The sequence below is a fragment of the Myotis yumanensis genome, unplaced genomic scaffold, assembly GCF_028538775.1.
Source record: "Myotis yumanensis isolate MYYU_CA2020_CCGP unplaced genomic scaffold, mMyoYum1.0.hap1 SCAF_8, whole genome shotgun sequence".
Lineage (NCBI taxonomy): Eukaryota > Metazoa > Chordata > Mammalia > Chiroptera > Vespertilionidae > Myotis > Myotis yumanensis.
In genome coordinates, this window is record NW_027223759.1 from 9,299,627 (window position 1) to 9,312,863 (window position 13,237).

The 13,237-nt window shown below is 37.8% G+C and overlaps 1 pseudogene; it reads left to right on the top strand.

Annotated features, from left to right (window-relative positions):
- The first annotated feature begins 6,432 nt into the window (after positions 1-6,432).
- LOC139015501 (elongin-C pseudogene) lies at positions 6,433-6,835 on the top strand (annotated as a pseudogene).
- The last annotated feature ends 6,402 nt before the right edge of the window (positions 6,836-13,237 follow it).

Below are 13,237 nucleotides of genomic sequence, written 5' to 3' on the forward strand. Positions count from 1 at the left end.
AAGGTCAGATAAAGAGCTTCACAGATAAGGAAAAACTAAAGGAGTTCATCACCGCCAAACCAGTATTATATGAAATGCTGAAAGGTATCCTTTAAGAAGAGGAAGAAGAAGAAAAAGGTAAAGATAAAAATTATGAACAACAAATACATATCTATCAACAAGTGGATCTAAAAATCAAGTGAATAAATAACCTGATGTACAGAATGAAAAAAAAAAAATTACTAAACAAATGAGAGGAATTTCTAATAAGCTGATAGTAGTAAATGGAATATGGTAGAATGGAATAAAAGAAGATAAATAAGATAAGGGAAGAGTTTAACAAGGAATAAAGAGAAGGAACAAAAAGCAATAGAACAAGTAAAAATAGCAAGGTGGAAGATTTAAACTTAATTATATTAATTATAGCAAATGGTCTAAAATTTAAACTAAAGCATTCCAATTAAAAGACATCGTCTTGCCCTGTCTGTTGTTAAGATGTTGTCCCACGACACCAAGGTTGTGGGTTCAGTCCCTGTTTAGAGCACATACAAGAATCAACCACTGAATGCATAAAGAAGTGGAACAACAAATCGATGTTTCTCCCTTTCTCTAATCAATTTTTTAAAAAATGTATGGACCTACTGCCTGGATTCCATAGGAGCTACAAAGCACACAAACCACTGTCATTTTAGCTGTTGCCATCACTTGGACTAGGGCCAACTAATGAGAGATTTGTTCTTAAGATGTAAGGCCATGGAAAAATGCTAATTATGTGTTTGCTAGTCTCAAAATAAGCACTGTGGATGATTATATGTAAAAGTAGTGGCCCCATTTTGTATGTAGGGCAAGTCTCTAGTAAAGTAACAAAGCCTAAGATGGCATAGCTACTAAGTTCCAGAGTTAGATTTTGAATCCAGGGTTGACTCCACAGCCCATAGTAAACGCTACATTACACTATCATGTCATATGTGATACATACTATAAGATGCTATAAAATTATTCTTTGAATTTTCTATTTGTTTTCTTGGTATGGGAAAAGTTGTATTTACAGCTCTTCTTTGTAACAATAATCTGGTATGAGATAGTTATACAATACAGAATAGACCAATCGAACACATTTTGTACACTGAACACTCATAAAGCTGAGTATGAAGATTATGGAAAAACACTAAAGCCAAAGGAGCAATGGTCATAAAACTGGTTAAATATAACATCTGTTATATCAGCAAGACAAAGAAAAAGCTACTCTATATCCACAATCCTTATGTGTGCCAATGAAAAGCGATAGAGCTTAAAGAAATGAAGGACTGGACTTCAGGAGCTATAGGTTTAATTCCTAGTTCTGTTACTAACCCCCAGGAATATTTCCTCGTCTATTAAAGTGAATCTTTGTGGGTTCTTAGTGTGTTATAGGGGGAGATCAGAGGACCTTGATGAGTGCACCAGCTAGAATCTTACGAGCTCAAATACATTGCAACCTAAAGTATTATTATGAAATCTTTAAGAGATGATTCCTGGTTTTCCTTAGTTCCTTTTCTACAAAATGGTACAATTAGTTGTAACGAACCATTGTCCTTTAAAAAATCTAAGGTATGGCATGTAATGTTTCATTAAAAGAGACAATAATGAATACAGTAATTTTACTGTACAACTATACTTTGAAGGTAACTGTGTTTTGACATACCTAAAAAATGATACATTTTTTTATAGTGACATAAAAGATGTGTACAAAGCCGGGCTGGCGTGGCTCAGTGGTTGACCATCGACCTATGAACCATGAAGGCACAGTTCGATTCTCGGTCAGGGCACATGCCCAGGTTGCAGGCTTAAACCCTAGTGTGGAGTATGCGAGGGGCAGCCAATCAATGATTCTCATCATTAATGTTTCTATCTCTCCCTCTCCCTTCCTCTCTGAAATCAATAAAAATACATATTTTTAAAAATGTGTACCAAGACAAAGGCATGGAAAGAATAGGAATTTATGCATGTGGAAAGTTAATATGGTGGAAGAAACACATTAGGAGAAAATGAAAACGGTAAAAAAGGGATTACAGGATATGGGTATAATGGAAATAGTAGAAACAAGCAGAACTTGGTATACAGTAGGGTGTATTTATAGTCATCCACTTGCTGCTTCAATCAAATGTAGACCTTAATGAAACTGTGGAAAGGAAAATGCTTTATATTAGGGTTTTTTAAAATATATTTTAAAATCGCAGGGGCGAACAAAGGGACTTTTCAGCAAATTTTTACAGACTGTACTTGATGTGTGTTCATGGAATTTAATATCTATGTTTAACGAAACTAACCTTCTTGAAGTAGATAAGTAGCTTAAGAAGATTGTTACAAAGAAACTGCTAATGCAAGAATAAGCAAACAAGAAGAAAATAACAGTTATGAACTCTTCGTCAAGAACATTATCAGACACATACAATGACCTAATCACGAAAGAGAAGTCAAGCAAAAATAATAACCACCATCATCATCATCAAGAAGACCAAAGTATGAACTTGGACTCACTATCAGTAGTACAGTGAACCTTGCCCTGAGAGTGTATTGATATATTAACTAATGATAGGATATAGTCATCATGTTTAGCAAAATATTTTTTTAAAATGTTTCACCTTTGTCTTCTTTAACTTCTATATTTGTTTATTCTTAGTGTACATAGATGATAATATATACATAATACATATAGAATGTTAAGACAAAGATTGGGATTTAATGTGATTTCTCCTCACAGTATTCAGTGTCGTTAAAAAATAGCATTTAAGGAATTCATCAGATTTTTAAAGTATTTTTAAAATATATATTTTATTGATTTTTCACAGAGAGGAAGGGAGAGGGATAGAGAGTCAGAAATACTGATGAGAGAGAAACATCAATCAGCTGCCTCCTGCACACTCCCTACTGGGTGTGTGCCCGCAACCAAGGTACATGCCCTTGGCCAGAATCAAACCTGGGACCCTTGAGTCCGCAGGCCGACGCTCTACCCACTGAGCCAAACTGGCTAGGGCTAAAGTATTTTTTTTTAATGTATAGTTTACTATATAACACCCAGGTAGGTTATCAAGAAAAATTAAATGTTATTTTATATGGCCTCTCACTCAGTTGTCAACATTAGTTACAAAGTTTCATAATAAAATCCTCATGTGTTATCGGAATCTCTCGAGTTGCAAAATATTCAAATTCAAATAGATGTGCTAATAAGAATGGAATCTTCCAGTTGAGTCCTGGTTTACCTTCAGTATCAGTTTTCAGAGAGGGAGATGTAGTGCACAGGATTGTTTTGAGTTTTTTTTGCTTTTGTTTTTATTTTTGTTTTGGGTCAGAACATCAGCTTCAGAGACTAAAACACTCCATGGAAATTGCATTTAGCTGCCAATAATTCTATCAGAAAGAATTTACTGCAAAGAGGAGTTTTATTTAATTTTTTGTATTATGTTAAATATAAAATATGTCCTGTATTTTATTTTATATAGTGTTATGTTATTATATGTTATAAACATTATATATAATTTAACTATTCAATTGTGCACCTGAAACCTATATAATTTTGTTAACCAGTGTAACCCCAATAAATTCAATAAAAATATAATAAAAAATAAAAACTATTCAAAATGCGAACTCATATAAAGATTAAATTTCATATTGTACTTTATTGAATTACCTTTGATACATATAAACAATTTAAAACATGGCTTTAGCCATTAGAAAATGACAAAATCTTTTGTCTCAAGGTCTGTACACTTTTCTGTTTAATCTCACAGGCCAAAAGATGAAGTAACTCTTGAAATGTCATCACATATTACAAAACTAACTGGAAAGAATTTTGGTTGTTGCTAAAGACATGTTTCTGAGAATCGTTACAAAATAAGAAAATTATCTACAGCTCAGATGTAAGTCAGAAGATTCTGTGGCATTTTGAAATGTCATATGTTTCATTTTCTGTTTTAAAACGGAAAAGATCATTATTAATAATGCTCCAATGCTCTTTAAAGCACATTATGGTTAAAAAGAAGTATTTTGCTTTTAGATTTTTACCAATCATAGGATTTGTAAGCTACTAATTAAATCTCATTTAATAAAGCACTTAGTACTCCCCTGCAAATGTCCCGCCTACTCTAATTTTAATTACTCAATTCCTAAACTGAATTTGGAAATAATAGCACCCAACTTACATTTTTCTGCTAACTTGGTAATTAACCAAACATCTTTCTAAATTTACTTATTTTAAATACATTGATCATTTTTACCTTGTTGAGTAGCTAAGATTTTTTAAAAGTCTTTGCAATAAATGAAATTCACAATTAAGTGAATGTTTTGTGATTCTAGCTCTTCTAGTGCTGTATGTATGAAGTATTTTATTTCATTTATTCTCTTGCTACAAAATTTCCATGAGAAATACTAACTGCTCAGGGACACAATACTGAAGGCCAATGCTGTGGCTCACAGTAACCATAGCAATAACTGTCCTAAAAATAAAGAGGGCCTGTATCAGCACAGATGGGATCCTCTTACTGAGGAAGAATCAGGTTCACAAGCAGTGGTATCACCTGAACTTAGGAATCCCACTAGATAGTAACATAATATGAGAACATGAGGGCTTAATACAGATATAAAGGCATATATTTAGACCAGACTTCCTAGTGAAACATAATTAAAAACTAAAACAATAGCTGTAGATGCTAGGTAAGTTCCAACAAGGAGACATGGCATGAACAGGTAGTATTTCTCATGTCACAACTCATATATTGAACAACACAGGGAATTAAACTCAGGGCATTTAGTCCTTAACTCATGACCCACAAGTGCTTCCTTATATTTAATCTGGTTTTATCAGCAATTATGATTCTAATATATAAATTTGTACATTTATAAGTAAACTAGAGGCTCGGTGCATGAAATTCATGCATGGGTAGGGTCCCTAGGCCTGGCCAGTGATCAGGGCTTATAGGGGCCTTCTGGCTGCCGGCTAGGGCCTTCCTTCTGGCTTCCAGCCAGGGTGTCCCTTTCCTGGCTGCCAGCTGCTGGCTGGGACCACCCTTCCCCAGTTGCCGGCTGCTGGCCAGGGCCTTCCTTTGTTCCGCACCGCCCCCTGGTGGTCAGCGCACGTCATAGTGAGTGATGGAACTCCTGGTCTCCCAGTCAAACTACTGAGGGGACACTTTGCATATTAGCCTTTTATATACATAGATGAAAGAAAAAGTGTTACAGCTGGAAGACCTATATACATTTCTATTATAGCACTTATCATAATGCATCATAATTATTCATTTACTTGTTTGACTTCCTCATCAAATTATGGCCTCCTTGAAAACAGGGACCGTGCCTGTGTATCTGTGTAACAGGTAAGTACCTATTTAGGATGTCTCTGACGAATGAATTCATCATTAGAGATCTAAAGATACAAGTGAGGCAAGAGATGATTTGTCACAGATTAATACCTCTTCTAGGAATCCATAAAGGTTTAGTGGGAATGGAGGATTGGAAAGACACATATTTTCCCACGTCTACGAGGCTTCATGCATTCCAATTGCTTATTAGAAAATGGAGGCCAGTTACAAAAGACCCATGATGGTGACCTGGAAACATATTCCTAGATTAGAAGGCGCTCCCCTCTTTTCCAAGGCAAGAATATTAGAACGGAGCTAGGCCTAAGCTTTCTGACACATGCTCTGTAACCTTCTCTACTTATAGATGAGTTGGTGATAAAAATACTAACCATCAAAGGTCCAGACCAACTTCTGCTAAAAGCAACCAATTATACTATAGTCATTGCATACAGTTAACATTTCTCCTTTAGCACAATAGTGATTTTTTTTTTTGTTCTATTTTGTCAAAATTACAAGGAACAGAACCCTTGAATGCAACTAATAGGGCATGCTTGCCCAACCTACCTCCAACGTCCAAGTCAAGCAGCTGCAAAGAGTTGCAACTAGAACAGAGGCAGACAACTCAACTTGTTCTTCAAATTCTATTCATTCATTTAAATATTTATTGAGCACTTCCTTTGGTTTTTGTTTTTGTTGTTGTTTTTTAAAATGTTTTGATTTTTAGAGAGAGAGGAAGGGAGAGGGGATAGAGAGAAAATCGATGGGAAACATCATTAGTCTGCTGCCTCCTGCACTATAAAGGCCAGCCACTCCTTTATAACAGGGATCTTCATGGCTCTACGGATACATCAATGAGCAAAACAAAGTTCTCTCCTCTTCGTACTTACATACTTGATACTTACATGTGGTATATCTTCCCAACCATACAATTTTTTTCATGGGAGCATATATCTGAAATTGTAGCTTGAATCAGTGAGATTTGATTCTTGGTAATAATCTTTTTCATCTATAAATTGCACAGAACTTGGGGGGTTGGGGGTGGCCCTGGCGTGGGGGCTGTGGAGGTGCGCAGGGACCCGGTGCGGTGGCTGCGGTGGCTGCGGTGGCTGTGGGACTGACGAGAAACTACTAAACTTCCTGTGCAAGCGAAGTAGAATTTCAAAAGAACATAATGGATGGAGAAGAGAAAACCTTTGGTGGTTGTGAAGGCCCTGATGCCATGTATGTCAAATTGATATCTTCAGATGGTCATGAATTTATTGTAAAAAGAGAACATGCATTAACATCAGGAACAATAAAAGCCATGTCGAGTGGCCCAGGTCAATTTGCTGAGAATGAAACTAATGAAGTCAATTTTAGAGAGATCCCTTCACACGTGCTATCAAAAGTGTGCATGTATTTTACTTACAACTAACAGCTCCACGGAAATTCCTGAATTCCCAATTGCACCTGAAATTGCACTGGAACTGCTGATGGCTGCGAACTTCCTAGATTGTTAAATAAAATAAATTATAATAAACTGTTAACTTTTTCCAGTATTTAAAAAAAAAAAAATTGCACAGAACTTTGTACCTTCCTAATAAAGCATATCTTGCCTTATCTTATAACTTAGGTATTTTTATACTTGCCTTATTCTTCTCTAGAAGGTTATAAATTCTTGAAAACCTTGCTTTATTTATCATCTTTTCTCTTACACAGTGCCTTACACATGGTAAATGTTCAACAGATATTTAAGTTGGACTTAGGTCTGTTCTTAAGTGAAGACACTATCAACATTTTTAGAATGAATATAAATTCTCATTTAAACTACTTACACACAATTACACTATTTTTTCCACAGTGTTTTGAGGAAAGGAAACCCTCATAAATATTTACTGAAGTGTATTGAAAATGTTGAAAGTAAGTTTACTTTTAAAAAATTTTTGAATCAGTTTTTGTGAGGGCTGTACATTTCCCTTTTGTTTGACCACCTACAATCAATCTTTTAAAAAGGAAAGAAAGAAAAGAGTAAGAAAATAAAAACAACCATCAGATGTTGAAAGAGCTTTAAAATACGTCTTTTTGAAAAAAATAAAATAAAATATGTCACTTTTTTATTTCATGTATATCACTCTTCTATTTTAAATCAGAAATCTCCATCTTTACCAAACTAGGTAATTTTATTCAATTTATGCATTGATCACCTCTTTTTTAATCTACTTAAAAACATTTATTATACTTGGTTCATATATTAAATAATTCATTTTCCCTTTTTGCTATCTTTTAAGGTCAATTTATTATTCTTACTAATGATAATAAAAAGCATAATAAAGTGTATAATTTCAAAAAAAAGTGACAAAATCTAAACTAAGTGGCTTGCACATGCAACCTCTGAGGAGAAATATAGGGGTTTGTGTGGTTCCCTGGACAACTTGAGAGGTGGCCTGAGTATGTTCATGATAGAGTGAAGCTGACCTGACAGTATAGATTAACTGAAAGCATTCTTCTCAGGATCCAACAGTTTTCAAAGGCCACAGGAAATACTGAGACACCTTTTCACTAAGCCACAAATCACATAGATTTAGCTTCAGTGCCATCAGAATTTCAAAACTCAGCATCAGCAGCTGGTTGAAACCCAGACTATTTTCCCTGATTTCCCACATTCCCTTTCACTCCCTGTCTTATTTAGTCCAACTGAATTCCTGCCACAAACATAATAAATTTCATCTCTTCAAGCCCTCAGCCTGATGCTTGTACTTAATTTACCTCATTCAACTTTGCTTAACTCTTGTCTTGCCTCTAGATTATGAATTCCTTGAGACTAAAACCATTTTTAATTTTCTCATTCCTTCCTGGTTGCCCCACTGTGGATCCAAATGCTCACCCATCTACACTAATAAAAGACAAAGATGCTAATCGACTGTACCTTTGCTACGCCCATCAGCCAATCAGAAGAGTATGCAAATTAACCCAACAAAGATGGCCATTAAATTTGCATACTGCAGGCGGGGCGGGGCAGCGCAATCCACTGCCCGCCCTCTGCCATCCGGGCCTGCCATCTGCCACCCAGCGCGGGATCTGGGCCTGCCATCTGCGACCCAGGGAGCAGGCCTAAGCCAGCAGGTGGTTATCTCCTGAGGGGTCCCAGACTGTGAGAGGGCACAGGTCAGACTGAGGGACACCCCCCCCCCCCCGCCAGTGCACAAATTTTTGTGCACCGGGCCTCTAGTCTATATTATAAAAGGCCAGTGGCTGTAACGCCATAATGCCAGAATGACCAAATGACCAGTCACCAGGAGGTGCATGGAGCACCTCTCGGTCCCTCCCCCTGGCCCGCAAGCCGCTTGTGGTGGCGGGGCTCACAGCTCAAGGCTGGCGGCTGGCAGGGCAGCGGGTGGGTGGGTGGGTGAGGCTGCAAGCACGGCGGGGCGGCGCACACACGGGGAGGTGCATGTGGGTGGGTGGGGCAGCGCAATTTCACACTCTGAGCCTCTAGCATAAAAATAAAGCTGTGTTCCAGAACTGCTTTGGTCTTACTTAGCCTCTGTTGGGATTACCAAAGCTGTACCAAACATTCTGACTTATGGTAAAGTTGTACACATAAGCCACACATGGCTCTACATAGACATTTAAGTATTTTTTAATACAGCAGAAGTGTGTCCGAGTGTCTTTAATAAAGATCAGTATGATCAGGAACCCATGTTTGTGGAAGGCTAATTTTTTAATGACCACTGTAGAATCAAGCAATTAAAAAGATTAATGTTTGCAGTAATACAAAAGATGTCCCAAAATATTTTATTCAACTTTATTTATACAAAAGTGCTTTGCTGTAGAATTGGTATTTGTATCAATAGTACTACTAGTTATTGCTCAATTAAAAAAATTTTTAACATATTTTTGTTGATTTCAAAGAGGAAGGGAGAGGGAGAGAAAGATAGATATATCAATGATGAGAGAGAATCATTGATCGGCTGCCTCCTGCATATCCCCTACTGGGGATCTTGCCTGCAAACCCAGTGTGTGCCCTGACCAAGAATGGAACCCTGACCTCCTGGTTCATAGGTCGATGCTCAACCACTGAGCCACACCAGCTGGGTGTTATTGCTCAATTTTGATTGAGACAGCAAGAAGACAAGTATTTCTGATAAGGCATATTTGATGTGAAAACATATTTCAATTCAACCTTCAGATTTACGTAACAAAGGCAATTGAAATTCTCAACTTTCAACTTGATACAATTTTCATAGCACTGAGGTGGATTCCAACATTGCCTAGAATCTGGCCACATGGCCAGAAAGTTTAACTTCTTTCTAGAAATTTTTGTTTATTGTGATGTAATTGTATTTATTTTAGGTGTATAACCTAATCAATTTGATATATGTATGTATTGCAAAATGATTACTAGAATAAGTTTAGTTAACATTCTTCACTTCACCTAGTTACAACTATTTTTTCTTGTGCTGACAACTTTTAAGATCTACTCTTATAATTTCCTGGAAAATTTTCACGAGAAAACTGGTAGGAAAGGTGGTTGCCCTCTCTGGGGTAAGTCCTGAGTTCGGACAGAGGACATTACCAAATCAGGTCTGGAGAGAACACTGGGAACTAAAGCCAGAAAATCCTGCTCAAATAGATTGTGTAAGTAAAAAGGACGTGAGCATAGATTAAAATTCAAGAAGATTGCCAGGCCAGGCAGGCAAAGAAAATAAATGGAACAGTTTTGGATAGTAAATGGCAGGTTGTTCAGATGAAATCTGGTGATAGCTCCTGCTACCTGAGACTGGATCTCCCGTTTTAAGGCTGATCAAATTCATTTAGAGTCTGGAATGGGACAGACACTGAATTTCATATTCTGCAACGTTCCAGGGATACTGTGTCTTTACCTCAGTCAGTTTCTGTCCAAAGGGGATGTGGTGGGGCAGATTAAACAGGTCATTTATATTCATATCACCATTTTTAAACAATTTATCATGTTATGTGGTATAGTTTTATTCGTGTGTCTTATACTTGGTTGTTGTTGTTGTTTTAGTTTCTTTGATCTATATGGGTTTACAATTTTTATCTAATTTGTAGTTTTCAGCCATTATTTCTCCAAGTAGTTTTTCTGTCTTCTGCACTGTCCTTCAGTTTTCACTGACATGTATATTAGGGTGCTTGAACTTATATTGCAACATCCCTAATATCTAATATCGATGTTTTTTTCCCCCCAGTCTTTTTTTTTTTTCATGGATAGTTTCTATTGCTCTGTCTTCAGATGCACTAATCTTTTATTCTTCAGTAGCTAATCTGTTGCTAACTTATATTGACATTTCTGGGTTTAATTCTATTGATTGATTGTAGTCATCATATGGCTGTATTTTCCCAGTTCTGTGCATTTTTGTAATTTTTAAAAATTAAATGCCAGACATTGTGAACTTTGTTGGGTGCTCGATATGTTTTGTTTTCCTATTAAATATTTTTGAACTTTGTTCTGAGATAAAGGTAAGTTATTTATAAACAGTCTAATCCTTTTGAGACTTACTCTTAGCTTTGTTATATGGGACCAGAGTAGCCTTTAGTATAGGACTAATATCCCCCCACTACTCAGTGATCCATTTACTTTGTGTTGGGAAAAGGTTCCTTGCTGTGGAGTAACATCATGCAAGTAGGCATCACAAGTAAGGAACAGCAGCAGTAAGACACAGGAATGCCACATCTGAACCCAGGCTTCGTCTCCATCTGTGTCAGCCTCTCCCTCCAGGCTTGGAACATTGCTGAAACAGCTAGTGGCCTTTGAGCTCTGATGATTTTTCTCACCTCTGACCTTGACTATTTCTCTGTGTCACATTCTGTACTCAGCACATGCCTTTAGTACTTCATGAAGGCGGACAACAGATACACAGAACTCCAACAGACCCTGGGAGAAATCAGATGGACAGGGAAACTAGAGAACCACAGTAGAGAGATGTCTGACCACTAAAAGAAGATAATTAAATCCTGCTTGTCCAAAAGAAGAGGTCAAGGAAGAGGTTAAGGGACAAGAAAACAAACAAACAAAAAGCTAAATGATAAAGGAGGTCTATAAAGAGACTGAGAGAAATATAATCAGATATGTGGGAGGTAAAACTAGAGAGAGTTGGGTTCTAAAAACAAAAGAATGGGGCAGGTCAAGAGTGTCCAACTAAGCCCTAACTGGTCTGGCTCAGTGGATAGAGCATCAGCCTGCGGACTGAAGGGTCCCAGGTTCGATTCCGGTCAAGGGCATGTACCTGGGTAGCAGGCACATCCCCAGTAGGGAGTGTGCAGGAGGCAACTGATTGATATTTCTCGCTCATAGATGTTTCAAGCTCTCTGTCCCTCTACCTTCCTCTCTGTAAAAAAAAATCAATAAAATATATATTTAAAAAAAAAGAGTGTTCAACTAAGATGAGTGTACCTATAGGGTTAGGGAACCTCATCAATCATTTCCCACCCTACTTTGGGAGTCCTGGCAACCAGGTTCTTACTCTGCAGGTAGAAGATTAGAAGAGTCATCTCTGCTAAATCTGACCAAGTTAAAAGAAAAGTTTTGAAAATACTGACAATAGAAGTTCCCCAAGTTAATAGCTCAGCTAGATCATCCACTGAGATGCTTAAGATGGATTAGATCTACTTAGGAGCTCAGAGCTTCCAATTCACTTTTGCTTGTCTGTTTATTTTACAATCAGCTTTATCAATGTATAATTTGCATAATGTGCATAAATACACTCATTTTACATGTACAATTCAGTGAGTTTGACAAATGTATACTCCCATGTAACTACCATCCAATCAATATGGATAACTGACCAAAGAGTCTAGGGTCAAATTACTTAGAAAACCAAGCAAAACAAGATAATTATTAACTCCAGGGAAAATCAAAAGTTGCACAGGAAAAGACAGGTGACCATAGTTTGGTACATGGCTTGGCTGTGACTGTTGCTTGCAGTAGTTACTTAGTAGTATAAGTAACAGATTAGATACTGAAGAATAAAAGATTAGTGTATCTGAAGACAGAGCAATACAAACTACCCAGGAAAAAAAGATGTTGTTTGCATGATTATAGTAATACTAGAGGCCCAGTGCACGGATTTGTGCACGGGTGGGGTCCCTCAGCCTGGTCAATGATCAGGGCAATTGGGGAGGGATCATGGGAGGTTGGCCAGATGTGGGAGGTTGGCTGTGGGAACGCACTGACCATCAGGGGGCAGCTCCTGCATTGAGCGTCTGCCCCCTGGTGGTCAGTGTGCGTCATAGCTACAGGTCAACCAGTCATTTGGTTGTAATGGTCGCTTCGGCTTTTATAAATATAGATAAGTTCTGAGATTGAGCTAATCAAAATCAGACAAGAACTACTTGGGAAGATAAAAAGGTTGCGGTGAACATGGAGTGAAGATTTGGGAAAAAGAGTGCTATAGTCTCATCTTGCATAATATGAAGTCAGTAGGAAATACCTAAACCTAAAATAATCAAGTAGTAACAATGTAGGCATATCATTTAGAAAAATCCTATATAATAAAAGCCTAATATGCTAAGGCCACTCAACTGCTTGCTATGATATGCACTGACCACTGGGCAGACAGTCATCTGATCAACCAGTCACTATGACGTTCACTGACCACTAGGGGGCAGATGCTCCAACCAGTAGGTTAGCTTGCTGCTGGGGTCCGGCTGATCAGGACTGAGGGAGAAGGGCCAGACACACACTGGAGCCCTCCCACAGTCCCTCTCCAGCTGGCCAACCTCCTGCATCCCTCCCTAGCCCTGATTGTGCACTGGTGGGGTCCCCCAGCCTGGCCTGCGCCCTCTCCCAATCTGGGACCCCTTGAGGGATGTCGGAGAGCTGGTTTTGGCCCCATCCAGCAGGCCAAGTTGAGGGATCCCACTGGTGCATGAATTCGTGCACCAGGCCTCTAGTAAATAAAATAATCATCTAAAAGAAGTGT